This window comes from Gopherus evgoodei, chromosome 5 (assembly GCF_007399415.2).
Source record: "Gopherus evgoodei ecotype Sinaloan lineage chromosome 5, rGopEvg1_v1.p, whole genome shotgun sequence".
NCBI classification, from domain to species: Eukaryota; Metazoa; Chordata; order Testudines; family Testudinidae; genus Gopherus; species Gopherus evgoodei.
This window is the reverse complement of record NC_044326.1, coordinates 64,339,038-64,364,439: the sequence shown is the minus strand read 5'-3', so window position 1 is coordinate 64,364,439 and position 25,402 is coordinate 64,339,038. Positions and strand designations below refer to the sequence as shown.

General features: G+C 42.2%; 1 protein-coding gene across 15 annotated transcripts in view; it reads left to right on the top strand.

The window, feature by feature from the left end:
- TENM3 (teneurin transmembrane protein 3) overlaps nt 1–25,402 on the top strand; it is a 2,266,571-nt gene that overhangs the window by 1,934,002 nt on the left and 307,167 nt on the right. The gene's annotated exons all lie outside the window — the stretch shown is intronic.

Below are 25,402 nucleotides of genomic sequence, written 5' to 3'. Positions count from 1 at the left end.
GTATGGGTTAAATTATTGAAAAATTTCCTGAATTTGCTACTTGTGTAGGAGTGAGGAACACAGAGGGTTTCTTTTAATACCCATTGAACGTAGTAGGTTGAAGTTACCTCAGCAGCACAGAGTTGCTGCTTTGGCTGTAAATGTGAAATGGATTTTTTAGCTGCCCTGTGTTTCTTAATTTCAGATACAACTTGATTGCGTAAATATGATAACATGGATAAATGAAAAAAATCTCGTCTGTTGATACTAAAAGTGATTATGATAGTTGCAGAGGTAATACACAAAGGGAACAAGCTTTAGCCTCTATCAGTCTGGGCTTTTTTGATATTTTAAACTGTCTTTAATATTTGTCATTCTTTTTTTTTCATACTTCAAAAGCAACTTCATTAAATTTCAGAGTTATAAATGTATTTATCACATTCACCCATACCCGGAAAGTGTGTCTCACTTCTGGAATATGAATAGATAATTACAGAATTTCAAAGAGTTTGTGTCTTGTTCGGAAAGCAAAGCTTTCGATATCAAATGTGCAATTTTGAAGAAATGAGGAATACCATTTGTTTTTATTAAGCTGGGGTTTGAATGTTTGAAGAAAGCATTGAGGGAGGCATTTCTTTTGAAATTCAGGTAATATTCCTTACATGCAAGTGTTGAAAATATCATTTTTAGAGCATTTTCATTTTTATAAACAAACATAGGAGCCTATGCCTGAAATAAATATGTTTACTTTGTGTCTACTGATAAACCGATTTGGTTGTTTTCAGTTCTATGGAGGTTTTTTGGTAAGTGCATAATTAGAATGAATGTTCTGCTCTCTAAATGAGAGATCATTTGCCCGTGATAGACATGCCAATGTATTTATTTAAGAATGTTAATGGATTGAAAATGTTTTGAGGTTCTAATAAAATAAATCTACTGAAAATGTAAAGAAAATCAGTGGGTCAGATCTACAGACAAAAGAGTTTGTTAGATGAAGTTAGGGTTGACCAGATTCACAATTACTGTTTTCATAGAGTGGTTCAAAACAACTTTGCAGTTTCCAAAATCTCTGGATTTATTTTTTTTTAAGCCTGGAAGCCAAACCTATGATTTCACTTAACAAAAACAAAAGCACACAACCACTGAAAAATCTAGAAATATACAGTTAAGATTAACCTGACGTTTACTCTTCTGCTGGACTGTTCACAACCTACCATCGTCTATGTGTTGGTCTATTTGCCTATTTTTTAATTTGTCATTTTTTATTAAGGAATTTTCCCTGACAAAGTACAGAAATACACTTGAATTTCCCTAAGAGGCTGCATACCATGATCATCTTAAATTTGGAATAATCAGCGTATTTGTACAAGTTATATGTGAAGTTAAAAAATATGGATTACAATGCATTAGTTTATACAAACATATCTCCAGTGCTAACTGTGATTCTTTATCACCAGACAAATCTTTACTTTTGTCCCGCAAGTTCCACAATTTAACTATCTGAGCCAAGGAGGTTTGTATCTATATGCTAACTATGTTTCTTAATGACACTTCAGAAATTGGTGATGTTTGGGGATCCTTTTGTGGACAATAGGAAATAATTTAAATGGAAGATAGTTTTAAATTCAAAATGCGGCAGTCTTTTTTTTTTTTTTTTTTTAGTAGATGTTAGAAAGCCATAGAGAATCCTGTAATTTACTGATATAAACATAGGATTTTCCACAGAATACTATAGAGGCCCATCACTATAAATACTAAGAATTAGATTGTCATAAACAGACAGTCCAGGGTAAATTCCTCTTTTACCTGTAAAGGGTTAAGAAGTTCACCTAGCCTAGCTGACACCTGACCAGAGAAACCAATGAGGGGGGACAAGATATTGTCAAAGAGGGAGGAGGGAAATCAGTCTTTTGTCTGTTCAGAAAAGTTTGTGCTGGAATGAAGGATCCAGAATCAGCCATCTAACATTTCTTAGAAGTAGTAAGTGTTTAGAGAAGGAATGTATTAGATTATGTTTATTATCTTTTGTGATTTCGTTTTTACATAAAGGGAGAATCAAATTGGGTGTCTGTGTAACTAAGGTTTTTGCCCGGAAGGACATCCTCTGTGTTTTGAATCTGTTGTCTGTGAGAGTAGCCTGCATGCTAATCTCACAGAGGTATTCCTTTCACCCTTTTTCTTTAATTAAAAGTCTTATTTTAAGAACCTGATTGATTTTTTTCCTTGTTTTAAGATCCAAGGGTTTTTTGGATCTGGGCTCACCAGGAATTGGTGGGAGGTGAATCAGTCTCAATCCTGCCAGGAAAAGGGGGATAAAGATTGGAGAAATATTTGAGGGGAAGACAGAGTTTCCAAATGACTCTCCCATAAACATTTGTTTAAACTATTTGGTGGTGGCCTTTTGATGGGCCAAAAGCAGCAGAAATAATGGTACTCCCTTGCTGCTACATCTGAGTGGAATTCAGGGTGAGCCCTCTCTGTGTGGCTTACTAGGATTTGCTGGTTTGGGTGCCCATAAACCCTGACTGTTGTCTTTCTGAATTGTCTCTCCCCTGACAAGATGGTACCTCTGATAGCTCCACAGAGACATTTGCTGCTGCTGCTATTAATATTAAAAATTAATATTTCAGTAGTACCCAGAGTTTCTAGTCTTCATCAGTGCCTCTTTCTACTAGGCACTTAGCAAACAGATACAAGGACACAGTCCCTGTCCTGAACAGCTTGCACTCTAAAATAAAGAACATATGGAAGATTGAATGTATAACTTCTATATATGTCTAACTTTTAAATAATTATTATCAATAAAGTGTCAGCTGTTCCCATCTTCCTTGAACTCAGCCGTCATTAATCAGCTAATCTCAGACAGGTAACATGATAGATGTGAGTATTTGGGAGGTTTTGCATTTATTTGCTCCCTTGTGATTTAGTGCAAGAGAGTAGCTTATTAGCCAAATAATCTCCTTCCAATCTCCTCAATAGTAATCAAAGAAAATGGTCCTCATCAAATCGAAGAGAACACAGTTTATAAGCCAGCCATTTTGGAATTACCATGAGCTGAAAAGAAGATGATCACCAAAAAAAGAAAAAGGTCACCAAAGTGAAACCCAGTTTAGTTTTTGAAACCACAGATCCTTGGCTGTGTTGAGGATTGCCCAGCGGAATGGCCTTTGCACTCACCTACTCTGAGACTGACAGTATGTGGACTTGGACATTGTAATTTAGAGCAACCTAGACTCTGCCAAAGGCCGCAAGGGGGATTAATACAGTGGCTGGGGTTTGTCAGGGTGTGAGAATGCCCCCCGCCATAGCACTGGCAGCAAGGGGACATAGAGCCTTTGAACCTTTGGAAGATATCCCTGTGCTGGGATCCTTATATAGTCAGCTCTGCTGACTTTAAAGCTGCTTTGCATTGGTGGTGCAATGAAAAATTATTCAAGTTCTGGGAGCCAGATTTTTTGTTGCATTTGATTTAGGACTAAGGCTGGTTTCAGGGTAACATATTTAATAACTCAAAATAAAATACACACAATACTGCTTGTGCTATTCTAGCATCTGGCTTACCTGCACTGACTCTCTCTATAACTGTGTTTAGTTCTACGTCTGTGGGAAACTCATCTAGAAGTGTGCATAGTATCCTGCAAGGGTGTAAGGCAACATTAATCTTCTGTTTTGAGCTTCATTCTTTATAGCACAACTTTGTTCTTTTCAAATTCCATGACTGAATTAAACTCCCTGCTACATTAATCTAACAAATTCTAACCAATACAGTGATTGAACTTCTCTATGTTGAAATGTGTGTTTTAGCAGTGCTCCTCTCCTTCAATTCAGGTCCATTTTCTTTTATTACAGTCCTTGAAAGTTCATGACATGCAAACATTGATTTAATATGTCCAATCACTGATGAAGCTTGTGGTATTTTCGAGAGTGACTGCTTCTGGGAAGTTGCTAGAATAGTCCATTATGATCACCAGATCATGTCTTACCAAGGAAAAACAAGGAGATGCTAACTGTCTTATGAAGCTGTGGGTTATTTCTGCTGTGATGAATACATCTTGTATTACTGCTTATAGTGCTTCATCCTTGGCTGTTCACTTTCTGTCTCAATGCATACTTCTGACGATAGAACACAGGATGATTTTATCATGTTCACATGTATTGTTTCTGGCTTGTGCCCCATCTTCCTATTCTGACTCTTTAAGAGGAGTTTATGCTCTTGACATTGCATCAGCCATTTCTACTGTGGGTGATACCTAACTGGAGCATTTTTTTCTCTCTGAAAAGTAATCTCTTCAATGACGCTCATTCAGGTCCTTTAAGTGTAGTGCAATCACGGACTATGGCCAATTTTGGCTTTAAAACCCATTAAAAAATCATGACATTTTCTACAGCTTTGTGTAAGACCCGAGTATTTCATTATCACTTTTGCATACACTTTTTTCCACAGCTGTCATAATTCCTAGTGCATACAAATAAGGACATGTTCCATCCATATCACAGTATATATACTCCTCCTTTTTGAAATATCAGTGGAAAGCTTGATCTCTTTCAGTGGGTCAGAAAATTGCAACACTGATGCCATTGTTACTAAGAGTTTGAAGTCCTTGTGCATTCTGTATTCTTGCAGAGATGTGTTCTTACGTTAGTTGTTCAAAATGTATCCTTACTTACATCACTGATCATTCTTTTTAGCTTCTGAATTTTTATTTTTATCTTTTGGTCTCTGCATGTTCAGTATTGCTTGAATTTTCAGGCATTTTCCTGGTTGTGATCAATGTCTCTCCTGAGTAGGTGATTTCAATTTTTGGCAATTGGCATTTGGCCTTATTAATTTTAATGTTGTTACTACTTGCACTTTAGAGTACTCTCCACAGAGCCGGCGCTTCCATTTATGTGGCCTAGGCAATCATCTTGGGTGCTGGGATTATTGGGGCGTGGCATTTTGCCGGGGGGGGGCGGCAGGCGGCTCCAGTGGACCTGCCGCAAGCATGCCTGCGGAGGGTCCCCTGGTTCCGCGGCTTCAGTGGACCTGCCGCAGGCATTCCTGCGGACCGTCCACTGCTCCCACGACTCCGGTGGACCTTCCGCAGGCATGCCTGCGGCAGCTCTACTGCAGCCACTGACCAGCGGACCTTCTGCAGGAATGCCTGCAGCAGATCCACCGGAGCCGCAGGACCAGCGCGCGGGGCGGCGAAATGGTCGTGCGCCTAGGGCGCTAAAAACACTAGCGCCGGTCCTGACTCTCCACAATTGTTCCTGATGCCCAGTGGCATGGTGGCCCAGTCTATTATGGCATCAATGTCTACTTTCACTCCTGCAATTACTTCTAGTATCTGGGTCACTGTTCAATGAAATATCACTAGGACTGAACATATCCCAGAAGAGACACTCGTAAGAAGCACTGTCTGTCAAGTGATGAATTGAAAGTACAGATCTTGGAGTTTTGGCAAACAGAGGGAACTTGTACTATCCTGCCACAGCATCTACATTTGCGGAAGAATTTAAGTCAGCAAATATTTCACTATGTGTGGGTAAGCTAAACGTTACTTTTTTATATTCGTGCTCAGCTCCTCAATGCAAAGTGCAAGACTAGACCCTATACAGTTTCCTATACAGTTAAAAGACTGTTGGCTCATCCGTCCGTCAAATGATCCCATCTGTTTCTATATTTCACATCTTTTTGTTAAGTTTGTAGAACATTTCAGGTGGGATGTATGACAAGTATGGCATAAAGCCATATCTTCATGTGATGCAGGTAACATATTTCTATCTTGTTTAGGTTTGTTATCTTGGTTATTGTTATGGTTTTCTGTTGCTTACACCCTTTCTTGATTTTAGATCATAGGCATCATAGCCTAGGACTGGTTGCTTACCTGTTTGTCCTACCTCAAACTCTTGTTTACAGCTTTTCCTTTGTACCTGAGTGACATTTCACCCTCTCCCAGGACAGGAATTTGTTCACTGCTTCAGGCTTTCCCTAGTCACTTTTGACTTTTCCTATAGTATATTTTCTTTGAACTACTCTATTTCAGTGTCTGGTATTACATTCACTTATGCTCCTGAGTCTGTCTTGTATGTTACAAGCAGGCAATTTATTCATATTTTTATCAGCCATTCTTTTGAGTTTACAGCTTCTGTCATAATTGTGCTTATGTGCAGCTCTGAAATCACTCTACTCTGTACTTAACTCATGTATTTTCCTGCTTTGTCATAGTGGCTGGACTTATATTTTGTGCATGTTTGCCCATATCCTGGATGTTTCTGTACTCACGCCATTGTCACATTGCTGACACTATGGCAGAGTGACATTACTGCTATAGTTAAGGTTAAGAAGACTAGCTTTCTGGTTAAAGCTCAACTATTCTAAGTGCCGTAAAATCCATATGATTAATCAGATTCCTTGGAACATAAAGGTGTGCGGTTCTTTTAGTGATCCAGCTTTGGGGCCATTTGACTAAGGAAATCCCAAGATACAAAAACAGCTTTTCTTAAAAATTAGCAGAATTGGATTCTGGAAACCTTTTTCTTTGCTCGCAGATAGAGGTCAAACCAAGGCTCAGATCATCACACCAGGCTCTCCAAGACTTGAGGGTTACTCCAACAGAGTGCATGGAACCTACCATCCCTTTGGGGGAAATCAAATGAAAACATTATTTGAAAGAATTTGTTTCTCTAGTTAGGCCCATCAAGAATTACACTAGGCATATGCAGAGAGAGGGCCAGCTCGGAAAAGTGCTTTTGCATCACAGGCCCCCGATGGTTCTGACGATATATTACAGTCATTGACTATGAGCTCTACCCTAGGCACTATGAGTTCAAATTCTACCCAGAACAGGAAAACTGAAATAAAAAAACAGGTATATTATACCAACCAGCTTTTATCAAAGGGCCTTTTAATTTTGGGAGAATATAATCTGAGTACTTCAGAATATTCTGAGGTGCTGAAACTCTCCCCCACCCCCGAAAATAAACTGCACAAGCAAATGCTTGCTGGTAGAGAGGAGTTTGATTAGTAGTGGAAATAGGTGGAGAAGGGTTGGGGGATTAGGTGTTGGGGGGGATGGGTAGTGGGGGAGAGAGTGTGGGGCACTGGAATGGGGAAATCAGGATGAATGTCAGCGGGTTGGGGAAGAATAGGCGGAGCCCCACATTGCACTCAGGCATGTGTGCCACAATCTGGGAGTCTCCAGCCCATCTATACAGAAATGTGACCCCCCCTTCCTTCCAGTGTCACCCCTGTGAACTGGGAGGAGAGGTTAAGCCCTTCTCCTTACCCCTTATGAGCTGGGATCTGCGTTCCTACTGTCTTCTGTCCTCTGTTCGTGTGCCAGGCACTAAGGTTATTTGAGCAGGGGAGTCCCAAGTCCCTAGGAAAAAAAACAGCATTTCATTAAGTTTGGAGATTCTAGCAGCTTGGAAGTTTGAAACCCACCCTGTACAGCAATCTGAAAATGAAATGTAAACATTAACATTTGAGGAGAATCTGCCTGTCAAGTTCTTGGTGTGTGTGTGTGTGTGCGTGCGTGCGCGCGCACGCTGTGACAGCGTCAGGCCAGATGGCTACAAGAGAGTGGTCGAAGGTAGATGGTTCATCGAGCAGCTGGTATGGGAACCCACAAGGGGAGAGGCAACTCTAGATTTAATCCTGAATGGAGCACAGGAGCTGGTCCAAGAGGTAACTACAGCAGGACCGCTTGGAAATAGTGACCATAATACAATAGCATTCAACATCCCTGCGGTGGGAAGAACATCTCAACAGCCGAGCACTGTGACATTTAATTTCAAAAGGGGGAACTATGCAAAAATGAGAGGGTTAGTTAAACAGAAGTTAAAAGGTACAGTGACTAAAGTGAAATCCCTGCAAGCTGCATGGACGCTTTTTAAAGACACCATAATAGAGGCCCAACTTCATTGTATACCCCATATTAAGAAACACAGTAAAGGAACTAAAAAAGAGCCATCGTGGCTTAACAACCATGTAAAAGAAGCAGTGAAAGATAAAAAGACTTCCTTTAAAGAGTGGAAGTCAAATCCTAGTGAGGCAAATAGAAAGGAGCATAAACACTGCCAAATTAAGTGCAAGAGTATAATAAGAAAAGCCAAATAGGAGTTTGAAGGACGGCTAGCCAAAAACTCCAAAGGTAATAACAAAATGTTTTTTAAGTACATCAGAAGCAGGCAGTCTGAACTGGCTTTTGTAGATGACAAATCTGAGGAACTGTCACAGATTAAAGTGTCACTAGAGGAGGTTTTGGAATTAATTGATAAATTTAAGAGTAACAAGTCACCAGGAGCAGATGGCATTCACCCAAGAGTTCTGAAAGAACTCAAATGTGAAGTTGCGGAACTATTAACTAAGATTTGTAACCTGTCCTTTAAATCAGCTTCGGTACCCAATGACTGGAAGTTAACTAATGTAACTCCAATATTTAAAAAGGGCTCTAGAGGTGATCCCGGCAATTACAGACCGGTAAGTCTAACGTCAGTACTGGGCAAATTAGTCGAAACAATAGTTAAGAATAAAATTGTCAGACACATAGAAAAACATAAACTGTTGAGCAATAGTCAACATGGTTTCTGTAAAGGGAAATCGTGTCTTACTACTCTATTAGAGTTCTTTGAAAGGGTCAACAAACATGTGGACAAGGGGGATCCAGTGGACATAGTGTACTTAGATTTCCAGAAAGCCTTTGACAAGGTCCCTCACCAAAGGCTCTTATGTAAATTAAGCTGTCATGGGATAAAAGGGAAGGTCCTTTCATGGATTGAGAACTGGTTAAAAGACAGGGAACAAAGGATAGGAATTAATGGTAAATTCTCAGAATGGAGAGGGGTAACTAGTGGTGTTCCCCAAGGGTCAGTCCTAGGACCAATCCTATTCAATGTATTCATAAATGATCTGGAAAAAGGGGTGAACAGTGAGGTGGCAAAGTTTGCAGATGATACTAAACTCAAGATAGTTAAGACCAAAGCAGATTGTGAAGAACTTGAAAAAGATCTCACAAAACTAAGTGATTGGGCAACAAAATGGCAAATGAAATTTAATGTGGATAAATGTAAAGTAATGCACATTGGAAAAAATAACCCCAACTATACATACAATATGATGGGGGCTAATTTAGCTACAGCGAGTCAGGAAAAAGAACTTGGAGTCATCGTGGATAGTTCTCTGAAGATGTCCACGCAGTGCGCAAAGGCGGTCAAAATCAAACAGGATGTTAGGAATCATTAAAAAGGGGATAGAGAATAATACAGAGAATATCTTATTGCCCTTATATAAATCCATGCTATGCCCACATCTCGAATACTGTGTACATATGTGGTCTCCTCACCTCAAAAAAGATATACTGGCACTAGAAAAGGTTCAGAAAAGAGCAACAAAAAGATTAGGGGGTTGGAGAGGGTCTCATATGAGGAAAGATTAAAGAAGCTAGGACTCTTCAGCTTGGAGAAGAGGAGACTAAGGGGGGAATATGATAGAGGTATATAAAATCATGAGTGATGTGGTGAAAGTGGATAAGGAAAAGTTATTTATTTATTCCCATAATACAAGAACTAGGGGTCACCAAATGAAATTAATGAGCAGCAGGTTTAAAACAAATAAAAGGAAGTTCTTCATGCAGCGTACATTCAACTTGTGGAACTCCTTACCTGAGGAGGTTGTGAAGGCTAGGACTATAACAGTGTTTAAAAGAGAACTGGATAAATTCATGGTGGTTAAGTCCATAAATAGCTATTAGCCAGGTTGGGTAAGGAATGGTGTCCATAGCCCCTGTTTGTCAGAGGATGGAGATGGATGGCAGGAGAGAGATCACTTGATCATTGCCTGTTAGGTTCACTCCCTCTGGGGCACCTGGCATTGGCCACTGTCAGTAGACAGATACTGGGCTAGATGGACTTTTGGTCTGACCCAGTACGGCTGTTCTTATGTAGATACATTAGCTCCAGGTTAAGCAGGTCTCTTTTTCCTGGGTAAGATAACAGAGACTATTCCAGAACACTCAGGAACTTTCTAGAACTAATTAAGGCAGGAAGGCTAATTAGGACACCTGTAGCCAATTGGGAAGTTACTAGAATGAATTAAGGCTAATCAGGACACCTGGTTTAAAAAGTCTCTCACTCCAGTTAGTGGTGTGTGCGTAAGGAGCTGGGAGTGAGAGGATATGCTGCTGGAGGACTGAGGAGTACAAATGTTAACAGACATCAGGAGGAAGGTCTTGTGGTGAGGACAAAGAAAGTGTTGGGAGGAGACCATGGGGAAGTAGCCCAGGGAATTTTAGCTGTCGTGTAGCTGTGATAGAAGGCACTCTAGACAGCTGCAGTCCACAGGGCCCTGGGCTGGAACCTGGGGTAGAGGACGGGCCCGGGTTCCCCCCAAAACCTCCCAACTCCTGATCCAACACAGTAAGATCTCTGAGGTTAGCAAAATCCGCCAATAAGCGCAGGACCCACCAAAGTAGAGGAGGAACTTTATCACAGTGAGTTTTGAGAAATATAATCTGAGTACAGTAAAATATTCAGAAGGTACTGAAACTGTTTTTGAAAAGAAGATAAATTACATATGTGAACTCTCATTGGGGAGAGAGGTGATTAGGGGTGCAAAAGTAGATGAGAGTAGTGGGGAGAAAGATTTGGGTCTGCAGCTAGGGATGGAGGTATTATGGGGAGTGGGTAAATAGTAATGGTAATAGGGGAGGGAAGAGGGGCCAAGTTGCTCAGATAAGGGGGAAAGAGACAGATAGAGAAGAGAAGGCAAGGATGGGTTAGAGAATATGAGGGGTAGCAGAGGAAGTTGGGGGTTTAGAGATGAGGAGCAGCCTGTCAGCCCTGAATTCTCCCCCTCCATGGGTGGACTGGGATCTGGCGGAGTCATATTCCTCTGCAGGAGTTCATGTCCCTTTCTTAGGCTGCTGGGGCACCCTACTCCTCTTAGGGTGGCTGAGCTCCTCTCTCTGCTACATGTTAATAGCTTCTGCAGTGACAATGGCTTAATGAGATTGGGAGGAGGAGCTGGAAATGTTGGGGCAGTGAGTAAATGTTGCAGGGAAAGTTGGGGCAGGGGGTGGAAAAAGAGAGACATACCAGTCTTCTCTCATGTGCTTAGTTACTGTAACAACCATGTAATAAAATTGTCAAGGTTTTGGGATATGGAGATTTCTCTCACTGGCCCGGTTAGCAACTAAACATTGCAAACATTTCAAAGGGCTACCATTATTCTCATTCCCCTATAACAAAATGTACAGGTGAGGAGCACTCGGGTATCATATAGCAGCCACATGGCCTAGTGGAAAAACTACTGGATTGGGACTATTTGTAGCTCTGCCACTGGCCTGCTTGGTCACATTAGGCAAGTCATTTCACCTCTGTCTTTTCACTGTTTGGACTGGCACTGCCTGCCTCTGCCCTATCCTCAAACACTGAGCCTGACAGAATACCTCAGTTGTAAAATTTAACATTCCCTTTTACAGCCCTTTCACACATGCTTACAGGAGACCACCTAAATCTATACTTTCCTTTATCTTTAAATCCACAGGCTGCTTTGATATGCCACCTCACTACTGACAACACCTATGGCAAGAAGACCCCAGGGTCCTGTTACTGACACAGCCTATGCAATTCTATATCTATTGCAATGATATAAACTGGAACCTCTAGCTACATATGCATCTCTTTTTTTTTTTTATGACAGACATTGGGGAACTCAGACCCAGATCTCCTCATATCACAATGACAGTTGCTCCAACTTATTCCTCCACCATTCAGTATAGTTACACCTAACACAGTGAATGCAGTTGGAGGGAATGCGGGTAATTCCCAGTGGTTAGGAATTGTAGAAAATTGAGAAGAAAAAATTTATATACAGTAGAGTTATGGACAATATGAAGGAGTTTTAAAAATTATATTGGAACAAAAATATCCTGACAGTAGTATTGGTCCATTACTAGGAGGACATGGTAGAACTATAATTAATAATGCAAAAAGACAGAAGTGTTCAATAAATATCTGTTCCTTATTTGGGGAAAAACAGATGATAGAGTCTTACTGATAACTGATACTGATTACTGATAACACTCATTCCATTCCACTAATATCTCTGGAGGATGTTTAAACAGGAGCTAAAGTTAGATATTTTAAAATCAGGTCCAGATAATTTGCATCCAAGAGTTTTAAAAGAGCTGACTGAGGAGTTCGCTGGACCATTAACGTTAATTTTCAATAAATATTAGAGCACTGGAGAAATTTAAGAAGACTGGAAGAAAGCTACTGTTCTGCCAATTTTTTAAAAGGGTAAACAGGATGACCTGGTAATTATATACCTGTCAGTCTTACATCGAGCCCAGACAACATAATGGAGTGGCTGATATGGGACTTGATTAACAAAAGAACTAAAGGAGTGTAATCCAATTTATGCAGATCAGCATGGTTTATGGAAAATGGATCCTGTCTATTTGACATCTTTTTTTTTTTTAATGAGATTGTAGTTTGGCTGATAAAGGTAATAGTAATGATATAATTCTGTAAGGCATTTCACTTGGAGCCACATAACTTTTGGTTAAAAAAATTAGAATGATATAAAATTAACATGGCACACTTTAAATGAATTAAAAACTGGCTAACTGATAGGTCTCAAAATCTAACTGAAAATGAGAAATCATCATTGAGCAGATGTGTTTATTGTGGTGTTAGGCAGGGATTGTTTTTTGGCCATATGCTCTGACATTTTTATCAATGTCTTGGAAGAAAACATAAAATCATCACTGATAAAGATTGCAGATTACACAAAAATTGGGGTTGTGGTAAGTAGTCAAGAGGGCAGGTCATTGATTCAGAGCAATCTGGAGTGCTTGGTTAAGCAAACAATAGGTGTTTTAATATGGCTAAATGTAAACATCAATGAAAAATGTGTAGGTCATACTTACAGGATGGGCAACTCTGTCCTAGGAAGCAGTCTCTGAAAAAGATTTGGGGGTCCTGGTGGATAATCAGCTGAACATGAGTTCCCAATGTGATTATGTGGCCAAAGGAGCTAATGTGATCCTGGGATGCATAAATGGGATAATCTCAAGTAAGAGTAGAGAGGTTATTTTATCTCTGTATTTGACAGTTGTGTGATGTGATTGCTGCTGGAATAGTATGTCCAGTTCAAGAAGGTTGATAACTAGCAGAGGGTTCAGAGAAGAGCCACGAGAATTATTAAAGGATTAGAAAACATGCCTTATAGTAAATACTCAAGGAGCTCAATCTATTTATCTTAACAATGAGAAGGTTAAGGGGTGACTTTATTACAGTTTATAGCTACATGAGGAACAAATATTTAATAATGGGCTCTTCAGTCTAAGAAAGATATAACACAATCCAAAGACTAGAAGTTGAGTTTAGGCAAATTCACACTGGAAATAACACTTACATTTTTAACTGGGAGAATAGTTAACTGTTGGGACAGTTTACTAAGGTCATGGTGGATTCTCCATTACTGACATTTTAAAAATCAAAATTGGATGTTTTTCTAAAATATATGATCTTGGGATTAATTTGGGGAAGTTCTATGGTCTGTGCTAAACAGGAGATTAGACTAGGTGATCACAGTGGTTCCTTTTGGCCTTGGAATCTATGAAGATTTCTTGGGCATTTACCCTAACTTCTGTACTTTCTGGTTTTCAGAAGCTTGAATTTTGCTGAACTCATAGTTTTGGAATGGCACAAGTTATAACCTGGCAACCTTGACTCTGTGTTAACTGTTTTTTGTCATTTAATTGATGCTTGTCTGGCATGTTTTTTTCTGTAAAATTGTGTTCTGTTCTTTTGAGGACAATTCTGTGTTGTTTAAAATAACATGGATCAGTTCAGTTTGGGCAAAATTACGAGGGAATGGTAGCAAGTCAAAATCAGTCATATGGGAAGCTGCTTTTAGTGACAACGTCTACCTGACTAACATCTCTATGTAACTTTGAAAGATTGACTTCAGCTTTCGTCTGTTTATTTTGAAGAAGGATATCCAAGAAATGGTGAAGAAAGGCAATAACATGATGACAATTTAAAAAGCAGTAGCTATGGTAAACTGAATTATTTTCATTTGACAAGAATTTTTCATGGACCATAAAAATTGATAATAAATATAATGCAGTAATTATGTGTTTTTATAAACTTTTGCAAAGCTTGTTCTAATTTTTAAAATGTATCTCATATTTCAAAAGTTATTCTTTCTCTGTTTTACTATTCAAGTCATTGAAGCTTAATGGCCCTGATTTAGCCAATCACTTAAGCACGTACTTTCTTTTGAAATTAATGGGACTTAAACGTATGCTTACAATTAAGCATATGCTTAAATGCTTTGCTGAATTGGGATGTAAGTTCTGTGAACAACATACTTTCATGATTCTTGTGAGAATGCCGTAGCTTTTAGGAAGAACACTGAACAAGCCACAAACTGGGTACTGTTTGTACTAGGAAGCAAAACCTGACTTTTGAGAATAGATTTTGTGGAGAGACAAGGGGAGTGAGGCAATGTCTTTTACTGGACCAACTACTGGTGGTGAAAGAGACAAGCTTTTGAGCTTACACAGAGCTCTTCTTTATAGATTGTGTAGACAGTGGATTAGATGTAAAACATTAAAGATACAGTGCTTTAAATATTTCTGTAGGTATACTTATGCAGGTAAGCAAAATAAATGCTTTGTAATCTTTGGCTTCGTTTACACTAGAACATTTTTATTAAAACTTCCTACCGCTGCTGCCACCAATTCAGTTCTGCTGGTGGTAGCAACAGCAAGAGTACCATTATAGACCAGACCACAGCGAACACTAGAATTTTAACTACCTTATCACCTAGATCTGCTCTGATCAGTGTTAGAGAGCAAATTCTTAAAATGCTGGCAGCTGTTCCTCTCCTAGCACTGCTACTGCTGGTGGGAAATGTTAGCAAAATATCCTAGCATAGAAGAAACAGTATTTAAGGCTCTGGCTAGCTGCAGGCAGTGCTAATTATTTGCTAAAATCTCATGGTAGCACAGCGGGTGGTATCCCACAGTGATGTAGTTCAAATTCACAATTTGCTTCCTGCTCAAATGTGAGAAAAGTGTTAGTGCAAAAGAGTTGTAAAACTCATTTGGAGGTGTTGAGAGGAGCTGCTATCAAGAGGAAGCTGCAGTTTATTTTGTAATGTTGTTTCTGTTTAAAAGCACATTTTAACAACAATCTCTACATTAGTGCCACGTAATATTTAAAGTTATAACTTTATCTTCTATGGGAAACTACTATGAAGTCATCTCAAGATATTTAATGAACCTGCGTGGTTCCCCCCACCCCGCACTTTTCCTTTTCTATTCTTTTCATTTTCCAAATTGTGTTTTCTGCGAATTAAATAATAATGAGAGTGTTTTGACAAAGCTCCCTAGATACCAAAACTTTAGAGTCCAAAGAGAGTGGGAGTTTTCTAGCGATACAGTGAATTTCTGCTCTGATTATTCTTAACAACAAAAGCATGATTTTAGTAGCTCAAATCCCAGCTGCCATATTTTCAGATAATTACTTGAAAAAATATTGCATAGAGAATAGTGATTCGATATATACAGTTGTAATTTTTGGTTTGCAACTGCAAGCAGGGAATGTCTGTTCTAATACAGAAAAACTATTGCCATGCTTGATGATTAGCCAGGTTATTATTTAGTAGCCTTCAAAAATGATCTTGTCTCTCCTTTCAGCAAGTGATAAAAATTTGCAGCTTATATTTTGTCATAATGAATAATTTTACAGATATAACCTTTAACTATTTAATATTTGTTGTTGTCAGTTAAGTATGGTCATTATGAAAACAGTATTTTTAAAACGTGTTCTACCTTTTCTAGATCAAGATGTGCATAATCCTGCAGTTATTATAACAATGAGAGGGTAACAAAGAATTGTTAGGGTAGTAAGTGCATAAAATAATAAAAAAAATCAATATTAACAATGTCTTTCTGGTTTTAATAGATTTTGGATATAATTTTACTTTGATTTTAAAATCTTATATCTTGTATTTAACAAATAAGATGCTATTGAAAAAATGCTTCATGCAGAATTATGATTGTAATGTTTTAAATTTTCTGTTAACTTTGCTACATTTATAGTTTAAAGATATATAATAGTTTGTGGTTTTACTTTCATTTTCTGTTTCTAATGAGAATTAGTTTCATAGTTATCTTTGCATTTCTGGCTAATAAAGAAGGGAGGATTATTTCTGAGTAAAGCACTGGACTGGACTCACAACATCTGAATTAATTTCCCAACTCAGTCACAGACTACGGTGTTTCTTTAGGCAACTTACTCAGGCCCTTATCCTGCTTAAGCATATGCTTAGCTTTAAGTAGTTCTGTTGACTTCAGCGCAGTCGTTTCAAGATCAGGGTCTTAAACTCTCTGTCCCTCAGTTGCGTACATCTAAATTGCGGTAATGACACTTCGCTACCTCACAGGGGTGTTCCAAGGATCAACCCATAAATATTTGGGAGACATTCAGATACCATGGTGATGAGCAGGGCCATCCTTACCCTTACGCAAAGTACGCAGCTGTGTAGGGCACCAGGAAATTTGGGTCACCACATTTCCTGGTGCCTTGTGCAGCTGCGTGCTGCTCCAGCTTCAGTCCCACCTCTTCCCACCCCTTCCCCAAAGCCCCCAGCCCTGCCCTGCCTCTTCCTGCCCCTGCTCTGCCTCAGCCCCACCTCTTCCTGTCCCTGTCTGCCCCCACTCCCCTGAGGACTCCAGAAGCAATCTGAGCTGCCCTCACCAGTAAGTAGAGTGACCCAGTCCCAACCTGCTCCGCTCCCCTGGCTCCCTGCTGTGCCACTGGTGAGTGCTGGGGGGAAGTTCCCTCTTTGCCCCAAGCCTGGGAGCCAGGGGAGCAGAGCAGGCTGGGGCCAGGTCACTCCACTTCCCGCAGGAAGTTGCCAGTGCCCCCCACCCCCAGCGGAGGCCTGGGGTCCCACACAGCCCCCTCACGGGGGGGCTGCATAGGGCACCAAAGTAGCTTGGGACGGCTCTGGTGATGAGGGCCATTTAAATACCTAGAAATACAGAAACATCAAATGAATTGAAAAAGTGTATTGCAGAATAAGTAATTGCTAACCAAATAATTGTTTCTCCATTCATGAAGAAACTAGAATGTTAGATAGGTGTGATAGTTCATGTGAGCCGAATCATAGTTCTTGAATATGATAGATGGGTTTTTGTTCCATTGCTGACTTGCTGAGAGGGAGAAATCCAAAACTAATGAGAAATTTATCATGTTAGTTGAGCAATAAAATACTGAATTGATGAATGTTGTACAGTACATGGAAATCTGAATATCAAAGGGGGGATTTTTAAACCTGCATCATCAGTGTGGAGAAACAACTGTGAATACCTCAGTGATAATGGAACCCAGAAAAAGCAGATGTTAAATTATGTATTTAAAATTTGTATAGCACCTTTTTTGGCTATTTCTTATCTCAAAAATAATTTGTCCTTTAAACGTTAAATAAAGTTTATTTAGAAAATATTGTTCAGTTTTAGAGCATAGGATGAATTTCGGAATAAGGAAAGCTAAGTCTGGGTATTAGTTCATGGGTAAATTAGCAAAATCAGAATGGTTCATCTGGATGCAAGGGACTTTTACAAGACTAGTGAAGACTTAGGCTTGCTCTATTTATAAGAGGCTCAATGTATCCTACCTGCCTCTCAGTCACAAATGGTATATAATTAAAAAAAAAAACTACCTTAAAATTCCCAAACAAATATAGATCATTATTATTAAGTGGTTTTAAGATTGAGGGTTCAAATTGCCAATCTAAGAATAATTTAGCTAACATAAAAATATAATCCTGGGCCTACATATTAGGAATTCTGTACAAATATTTTAAAATTCTGCATATTTTATTTGTCAAAACAACATTATATAATCATTCCATTTTCAATTATATTGGCAATTTATTTCAGAATTCCTGTCAGCAAGTTTCAACAATACAGACAACTCCAAAAAATATTTCACCAGGAGTAGAGAGTTAAAGAAACCCCTAGAATAACCCAGTTCCAGTTGAGGTGTGTTGGAGGGGGCTGCATGGGCCCCCCAGATCCCAGACACATGCAAGCCCACTCCCCTTCTCCCCAAGCCCAGCAACAAGCCCCCCCACCCCCAGGCAAGACACCTGCAACCTCTTCCTCAGAACTATTTAAAGTTAAGCACGTGCTTAAGCTGCTGGGAACACCAGAACCCAGACACCTGCACCCTCCTCCCCTCAGAGCCCTTACTCCCCCTAGTTTCTTTACTGTCCTGCTGGTGGCTGTGGTGTGGTGTGGCCCTTCCCTTCCTCACCCTTTTCCAGAGCTGGGTCTCCCAGGCCCTCTCCCACCACAAGGAATGAAGCTGGGCATTCAAAGCATGCAGAGCTTCAGTCCCCACTGGGCTGGGTGCTCTGCTCACTGCAAGCTGGAGAGCTGGGCTCTGCAGAGTCCAGTGGCCCCTAATGGCTTCCAGCAGCTCTGCAGCCTGTTTTTTGCTGGGGAAACATTAATTCTGCACAAATTCTGTATAGCTCAGTGGCACAAAATTCCCCAGGGAGTAAAAATAGAAACCCGGGATATTGAGGGTAGAAAGTAAAATAAACCCAACATTTCAAAGCATGGAAATGCACAAGTAAGGCATCTTCGTAACTTTAATATACTGCCCAATAGTAATGCCCTCAGAAAAAACAAACTCTTCATCCATCCACATAATTTCTCTCCATGTAAGCTAGAATAAACTTCTCTTAATTAGAGCTAGTCAGATAAATAATGAAAAATATCAACATTTGTTTAATAGTTAATTCAAAAGATATTTTTCAGCTACCTTTTCTCTTGGTCATAGAGTCATTCATTATGGCCATACACACTCCACAGAAAACAAGGAACTTAAAAATCCTGTTTAGACACACAACATTATATAGGCACTAAGGGACAGATCTGCAAAGGAACTTTGGTGTCTAAACCCTGGACTTAGATACCTAAGTCCCAGTTTTAGGTAGCACTGTGATCCACAAAACCATCGCTCGGCTGCCACAGTAGCCAGTAGGTGCCTAAACTCACACAGCACCTGCATTTTTGCTGTAAAGTCCCCAGGTTGCCTAAGTTGTTGCCTGTGGGCATGTGCACTGTTGCCTCACTCTAGACATCTGAATGCCTAAACCCAAGCTGTGATCCTCAAACTACGGGGAGATAGGTGTTCTTCCACCTATTTCACTGGCAACACAGCTTTGGATAATTAATTCAAAAGTCATTGGAGCAGGGTGACTCTCTTTCTGTCTCCTTCTTTCTCCACCTCCATTCAATGACTACTTAAATATTTCTACAAAGTGGGACAGCTTGAACAAGAGAGATTAAGGGAGCTCCACATCAGATTATCCTATAGTCCAATGTTAGGGCACTTTTCTGAAAGACGTGAGACCTCTGTTCAAAACCTTCCTACTGCTTGGTCAGAGGGGGGGAATTGAAGCATTTATCTCCCATATCCCACCTGAGAACCTGAACCACTGAGCTAAAAGTCTTAAGAGATGTGGCAGCCCACCACCTGTGATATTTCTTGCAAGAAACATCTTAGGCCATGGCTACACTTACAGTTCTGCAGCGCTGGTAGTTACAGCTGTGTTCGTACAGCTGTGTAGGGCCAGCACTGCAGTGTGGCCACACTGACAGCTACCAGCGCTGCAGTGTGGCCACATTTGCAGCACTTGCAGCGCTGTTGGGAGTGGTGCATTGTGGGCAGCTATTCCACAGACCACCTCGTCCCATTTTGGCGCTGTGGCTTGTGGGAAGGGTGCGGGTCTTTCCGCTTCCTGTTCCAACGCCCCATGGTGCTTTGCTACACATTCCGAGCAGTTTGGCGGCATTGTGAGTCTGCAGCGCGATTTCTGTTACAAATGGAGCCCGAGCTGCTGAGGACCTTGCTGATGAATGTTGCCAGCACATCACGCATGGCAGTGGAGCTATTCCTTCAGCTGCAAAGTGACAGTGAGGGGTTAGATGATAATATTGATTCGCCTGACGCTCAAGACAGTAAATTGCTTGTGGCAGTAACAGACATGCTCAGCACTGTGGAACGGCGCCTTTGGGCTCGGGAAACGAGCACTGAGTGGTGGGATCACATCGTCCTGCAAGCCTGGGATGACGAGCAGTGGCTGCAGAACTTTCGGATGAGAAAAGCCACTTTCATGGGACTGTGTGCTGAGCTCGCCCCTACCCTGCGGTGCAGGGACACGAGATTGAGAGCTGCCCTGCCAGTGGAGAAGCGGGTGGCTATTGCAATCTGGAAGCTGGCAACTCCAGACAGCTACCGATCGGTGGCGAACCAGTTTGGAGTGGGAAAGTCCACCGTTGGAATAGTGCTGATGCAAGTTTGCACAGCCCTTAATCGCACCCTGCTAAGAAGAACTGTGACTCTGGGGAACGTGCAGGACATTGTGGATGGCTTTCCCTAACTGTGGACTGGCAATAGATGGGACGCATATTCCTATTCTGGCACCACCCCACCTGGCATCAGAGTACATTAATCGCAAGGGGTATTTCTCCGTGGTTCTCCAAGCGCTTGTGGATCACCGTGGGCGTTTCACTGACATTTACTCAGGATGGCCTGGAAAGGTGCACGATGCACGCATCTTTCGGAACAGTGCCCTGTTCAGGAAGCTGATGGCAGGGACTTTTTTCCCAGACCGCAAGATCACAGTAGGGGATGTCGAAGTGCCCACTGTGATCCTTGGAGACCCCGCTTACCCCTTAATGCCATGGCTCATGAAACCATATACAGAGAAGCTTGACAGGAGCAAGGACCGGTTCAACTACAGGCTGAGCCGGTGCAGAATGACTGTGGAGTGTGCTTTTGGTCGTTTGAAAGCCTGCTGGCGTTGTCTTTATGGGAAGCTAGATTTGGGGGAGAGCAGCATCTCCTCTGTTATATCTGCGTGCTGTACCCTCCATAATATTTGTAAAGGGAAGGGTGAAAGATTCAGTGAGGAATGGACCTCCGAGGTTCAATGCCTAGAGGCTGAATTTTCACAGCCAGAGAGCAGGGCTACTAGAGAGGCCCAGCAAAGGGCTTCAAGGATTAGGGATGCCTTAAGGGAGCAATTTGATGCTGAGAGCCAACAGTAATGTTTGGTGCCTTTGCTGTGCTCGTTTTTCCCTTGGGGTACAGTATTTACCCTTTCTGCAACAATAAAAACTATTGTAAAAGCCATGAAATCCTTTATTCAAAATACAGTACATAAAAGGGCAAGGGGGTAGGGTGGTGGACTGTACATTCAGAGGTTTGAATATGTCCTGTTTGGATTGCTGTTCAATGTCTGCTGCACTTCAGGATTAATATGCTGCAGCGTCATGGGGGTGGAGTGCACAGGGTAAGGATTGTAGTTATCAGGGCTGGTAGGTGATCGTACAGGTGTTGGGGGCAGTTGGGGGTAGTAAGAAACAGGCTGCTGGAGAAGGGTGTTTTGTGCAAATTCTGGGGAACAAGAAAGAGAGCTTTGGGAGGGGTGTGGGTTACCACATTACAGATCTGCCTGCATGGCTACGAGAGACTGGAAAGAGTCAGTTTGGCGAGTCAGGAGGCTTATCAACTGCTTCGAGGTTTTTCTGGTAGCCAATTCCTTTCTCCTGCTTTCTGTTTGCCTCCACTCATGCATTTTCTCTCTCCATTCCTGGGTCTTCCTATTTTCTCTGGCGTACTGATTCATAACTGCTTTGATCAATTCTTCTTTTGATTTTCGCGGATTTTTCCTCAAGTTCTGCAAGCGACGGGCAGGCGGTGATCCGGCTGCATTATTCAAGGTCACTTAAAAAAACATAGATAGAAACATGTAATACACAGAGGCTACATTGTTTATCATCACACAGTGAAGGAGTTTGTAGACTTTTTGTAGCATCATTCCCACATACCTAACATAGCACAGAGAGGCCACGGAAGCAAAGGCATGGCGAGCAATGGGGTGAGTGTTTCTGCCCCGACTTCACCTGGGAAGGGGAACTGCGTGATGGCTCACTGGGGTTTCTCTGCACTGGGTAGAGGAGGGAGCTGGGGGCCTGCACAGGGGACAGGAGGGAACAGGAAGCTGGCGACCTGCCAGGGGGGAGGGGGACCGCGAAGCTGCCAACCTGCAAGGGGGGGGGCCGGGAAGCTGCCGACCTGCAAGGGGGGGGCGGGCCGCGAAGCTGCCGACCTGCAAGGGGGGGGGTGGGAAGTTGCCGACCTGCAAGGGGAGGGGGGAGGGACCGTGAACCTGGCGCCCTGCACTGAGCAGTATCCCTACATTCTCAACAGGGTTTCCTACTGCCAGATATATCACTGCTGCGTGTTACCTGGGAAGAGAGGGAGGGTCTTCTACAGCAATGTGGTTTCCGCCCTGGTCCCTATGCAGCTTGCCTGTGTGCAGCAATGGTCCCCCCTCCCCTCGCAGCACAGTGGCGCGGAAGAGTTAGCCTGACCGGGACAAGGACCACGGTGGCTCTCCCTATAAACTTGCGCATGCACATTGCCCACGCTCTGGCTGCAAGTTTTCAAGAGATTACCGAGGCCAATTACAGAGACGTGATAGAGCAAATCAATGGGCTATTCCACATTTAGGCATGCATGCAGGCAGCCATAACCCCAACCGTCCTCTCCCAAAACATAAAATCTGCTTACCCGGAACACGCTCCTCTGCTTCTTCTTCACCAACAACTTCCAGCTGCTGCGACTGGCTAGCCTCCTCCTGGCTTGAGAAGAGCTCCTGGCTGCATTCCTCCTGGGACTCTGGGGTGTCTCCCTCCACCCCAGTAGCCTCACTCTCCGCTTCCTCTACACCCTCCCCCACTTCTCCCTGCTCTGAACTCTCCATCGTGCTCCTCGGATTGGCAGTGGGGTCACACCCAAGTATGGCATCCAGCTCCTTGTAAAAACGGCAGGTTGTGGGGGCAGCTCCTGAGCGGCGATTTCCCTCACGGGCTTTGCAATAGGCACTGCGCAGCTCCTTTATTTTTACCCTGCACTGCAACGCGTCCCGTTCATGGCCCCTTAGCAGCAAGGACTTTGATATCTGCCAATAGGTATCATAATTTCTGCGGCTGGAGTGCAGCTGTGATTGCACAGCTTCCTCACCCCAAACACTGATGAGGTCCTGCAGCTCGGAACTGTTCCATGCTGGGGCTCGTTTGGGGCATGGAGGCATGGTCGCTAATTGATTGATTGATTGATTGCACTCCACACCTGACTGAGCAAACAGGAAGGGGATTTTTAAAATTCCCGGGGCATTTAAAGGGGGGGTCAGCTGAGCCCAGGGCAGTGGAGTGTGAAACGATTACCAGAGTGGCTGAAAAGGTATGGTGGGATACCTCCTTATACCCCAGAGGCCAATAAAAGCGATGTTGGTGTCCACACCTGATGACCAGCGCTGCATCACCAGCGCTGGAATCGCTACACCCGAGGCAGACCAGGTGTACAGCCAGCGTTGCAACCAGGGAGTTGCGGCGCTGAGTTACAGCGCTGTAACCCCCTCACCAGCGCTGCAACTCTCCAGTGTAGCCAAGCCCTTAGGTACCTAAACTGCCTGACTCAAGGGTCTCTGGCTGTGGATTGCAAGCAGAGATAGGCACTGAACTCCCTGAGTGGGGTGGTGCTTAGGAAACACCCCCTCATCAGCATCTTCCATTGGCTACCATACACAGTTCCCTCCCTAGCATACTGGCTTTTATAGATTCCATTCATAGGCATCCGTTTCAGCCCATACACTGTATAGGGAGCCTAGACATCTAACTTGGGGTTTGTGGATCCCAGAGATTTTTAAGGTGTCTAAAAGTCAGATGTTGCAACACCTAAGTCCCTTTCTAAATCAGCGTCTAAGGCCCCAAATCAACAAAGCACTTTAGCATATGCTTTAGTCCATCTCTGTTCAGTACAGTATTTAGGCACATGCCTAACTTTAAGCATGTGACTAAGTCTCTTTGCTTTCAATGAAATTTAGGGTAAGCCTGCATGGGCAAGGAAGCATGGGCAAACAGACTCATGCTGGCTTGACATGGTTTCAGAGGGGTGGCCGTGTTGTCTGTATCAGCAAAACCAATGAGGAGCCGAGCTGGTTTAGTAAAGCTATGTCTTCACTGTGAGCTAGGTGGTATGATTCTCAGCTTGTGCATCCATACTTGCACAAGCTGGAGGAGAGCTAGTGTGAGTATAAGTAGTAGTGTAGCCTTGGTATCCTGGGCAGCGACACAGCTAAGCTGTTCTGAGTACATACCTGCATGGTTCAGGCAGGTTTGTACTTGGCATAGTTAAGCTGTGCTGCTGCTACCTGTGCTTCCGTGGCTACAGAACTGTCTATACTTGCACAAGCTCTCATTGAGCCAGCATGAATTTGTGCTAGCAAGTTGGGAAACACCCCTAGCTTATAGTGTAGATGTAGCCTAAAAATAGCAGTGTAACACCAGTGCTACCCTGGCCAGTCACCTGAGGTCAAGTCTACCCAAACCCCTGGTTCCAAGCTCAGGCAGCCACTACCCATGCCGCCACATCCACACTGATGTTTATTTTTAGTGCACTAGATTGAAGCTAGCACAAGTTTGTCTGCTCATACTGGGAATCACGTCTCCCAGCTGCAGTGTAGATATTCCCCTAGGCATGTGCTTAAATTAAGGCATGTGCATATGTGCTGTGTTGAATAGGATGGATTGCTGAATCGGGGCCTAATTCTCCATTTTTTCATTACAACTCCAAGTACTACCAATTATACAGCAGTATTAGAGTTAGCACGTCTATATATGCAAGCTACAGATATATCCTGGGCTCAGACCATGAAGTTATTGGATAAAGTATTTACATGAAGAACAAAATTTAGTTTGGTATCAAAGCAAAGTATGCTTTATATTGAAGGCATGCATATATATGAAACCAGTTTTAAAGTAATTATTTTGTAATTCTCAATTTTGAAAGTTTCCCCATAAGCGGTACAATTACTGTCTTCTCAAAGTTAAGGTGCCCATAGTTATAGCATGCAACTTATTAAAGTTTTTATGAAAAAAGATGCCAAAGATAAGAAGGGTGACAGTGGTACGGTCACTCTCTCAGTACAGTGGCATTTCAATATTTATGATGTTCACAACTACAGATTTACAAGGGAGCTATAACTTCAGTCTGTGTAGAATTTGGTGCATACACAAAACTTGCATTTATTTGACATGGAAAAACCGCTCTATATGCGAACCCATGTTATATCAGGTCACGTTATTGTGGGGTAAAGGTGTATTACACTTTCCTGAGGCGGTAGCAGCGGGGCTCTGTCGGTGATTTAAAGGGCCTGGGACTCCCTGTGGCCGGAGTTCCGGGCTCTTTCAATCACCGTGGCAGCCCTGCCACCATTACCCTAATATAACAGCGTTTCACCTATAACGCGGTAGGGATTTTTGGCTCCTCATGA